General features: G+C 60.1%; 1 protein-coding gene across 1 annotated transcript in view; it reads left to right on the forward strand.

Moving 5' to 3' along the window:
- The window catches only part of ZNF276 (zinc finger protein 276), a 17,236-nt gene that overhangs the window by 681 nt on the left and 14,131 nt on the right, over nucleotides 1-2,424 (forward strand). The window lies entirely within an intron of this gene.

Consider the following 2,424-nt stretch of genomic DNA (forward strand, 5'->3'; position numbering starts at 1 on the left):
ACTCTTGCCAGGCGAGCTCCGGGCCCGCTCCGTCATTGGCCGGCGGCCCACGCGGAGGGAGGGAGGGAGGGGGGGCGGGGATGGCCGGCGATCTCCGCGCCCAGGCGGGCGACCTCTGCGTGCCCGGCCGGTGGCTGGAGGGCAGCGGAGGGGGTGCGGGAGGGCAGAGGCTCTGCATGGAACACGGCTCAGGGCCTCCTCCGGCTGCTGGGGGCTTCCTCGGGGCCGCTCTCTGGCTTCCAGGAGCCTGAGCAGAGGAGGGGGCCGGTGCGTCGCCTCCCCAGCACGCGCGCTCCTTGCTGCACCCTGCTGGTGCCCGTGAAGAGGACGGGGCAGCAGTCGTGTATTTTCCGAGCACGTCTGAAACCAAAAAGAGCCCTCTCTCTCGGTTTTCGAAGAGGGCCGGAGGGGCTGTGGCAGGGCCGTCGGAGGGGGTAGACCAAGATGGGTGGCCGCGCTTGTCTGCCTGGAGCAGCAGAGAGGAGCCGGAGTCCAGGAGCCCCTCGAAGACGTCTCACATTTGTGGCCGGGGAGGGGCTTGCCTGAGTCACCGCTCGCCTCTGCAGATGGTTTTGTTGGCCTTTCAGGCCTCCTGGCCTCTTCTCTACTGCTACAGACAGACTAACAGGGCCCCACCCATCTTGATCTGTCGCAGTAGAAAAGAGCCAACGTCCAGGAGCACCTAAAAGGCTCACCAAATGTGGGGCAGGGGAGGAGCTTTCAGGAGTCACGGCTTTCCTCTTCAGATGCTGCTAGAGGGGTTGTCTGGTGGAAGTCAGGCCTGATCTTGGGGAGCAGTTAGGGGTGGCAGGGGCATGGAAATGTGGGCACAGACCCTCCGGTGGCCTCTGGCATCTTCTTGGAATCTGTAAGGCAGCACAACCGGCCCCCAGGAAGGATGCCACAGGCCGGCCTTTCCCAGTCTTTTGGCTCACTTCTTTATTCTTCTGCTGTACCACAGCAGCCATGAAATTAAAAGACGGCTGCTCCTTGGGAGGAAAGCGATGGTGAACCTAAACAGCATGATAAAAAGGAGAGACATCACCCTGCCAACAAAAGTCCGCATGGTCCAAGCAATGGTATTCCCAGTAGTCATGTATGGCTGTGAGAGTTGGACTATAAGGAAGGCCAAGCGCCGAAGAATAGATGCTTTTGAACTGTGGTGCTGGAGAAGACTCTTGAGAGTCCTTTGGACTGCAAGGAGATCAAATCAGTCAATCCTAAAAGAAATCAACCTGAAGCTCAAATACTTTGGCCACCCAATGAGAAGGGAGCCCTCACTGGAGAAGACCCTGATGCTGGGAAAGATTGAAGGTCAAAGAAGACGGGGATGGCAAAGGATGAGATGGTTAGACAGCGTCATCGATGCAACGAACATGAAACTGAGCAAACTTCAGAGGACGGCGGAAGACCGGAAGGCCTGGCGGGAGCTGGTTCATGGGGTCGCAAAGAGTCGGACTCGACTGTGCGACTGAACAACAACACCACAGATAGAGGGATGGCCGGCTGCGGAGGGAAACCACAGAGTTGGAGGCTTCCTGCAGGTCCCTTTGATGAGTCCTGAGGGCTCCTGCCACCCTGGATCCATTCCTGGCTAAGGCCCCACAAGCTCCTCCTCTGTTGTCTCTGCTCCACCAGGGGAGCCGGCCCATCCCTTGTGCCCAGGAGGCTGCAGTCGCCTGCAAGATTGCCCTGGGCTCAAGGGGGCCACGTGGGGCACGGGATGGGGGCCTATGGTCAAGAGGAGGCGCAGGGGCCTTCCTCCTACCCAGTCTTTCACTGGGGCCCCTAAAATCTTGCTGGGCCCCTGCTGACCAGTGTTCCCTCTTAGCTGAGTTAGCGTGAGCTAGCTCACCGTTTTTCAGCCTCCGGCTCACACATTTCTGTCTTAGCTCAGGAAGGAGGGCTCCGGAGCAAACTGATTTATGCAGTAGCCAAATGGCTTGCTCACAACTTTCAGTAGCTCACAAAAGTAGGATTTCTGCTCACAAGACTCCACAGATTAGAGGGGGCATTGCTGCTGACTGATCCTGCCAGGAGCTGAGAGGGCCGGCAGGCGCATTGGGGAGAAGGGCTCAGGCCAGGAAACAAAACGGGGACGTATGGGGTGGGGTTTCCTTCCTGTGCCTTTGTGTTGGTGCACACCCAGACATCCCAAGCCGGGGCAGGCACTCTCAAGCCTGCCTTGCGGGGCTGCCTCTCCCCAGGCCCTTGCTGCTGCTTCTCCCCACAGGCACCCGAAGGGAGGCAAGCTCCGTTGCTGGGCCTAGGAAGGAACTGGTTGGCCAGGTGGGGCGAGACAGAGGGGATGCTGCTGGTCTCTTCTCACCTTCTGAACGGCTGACCTCCTCTAGCGCTGGGGGGGGGGGGGCGGGGGGGGTTCCGTCAAGGGCCCCGTGAGCCGCCCCCACCTGCCTCTGCGGG

The sequence above is a fragment of the Gekko japonicus genome, unplaced genomic scaffold, assembly GCF_001447785.1.
Source record: "Gekko japonicus isolate JY-2015 unplaced genomic scaffold, Gekko_japonicus_V1.1 scaffold386, whole genome shotgun sequence".
Classification (NCBI taxonomy): domain Eukaryota; kingdom Metazoa; phylum Chordata; class Lepidosauria; order Squamata; family Gekkonidae; genus Gekko; species Gekko japonicus.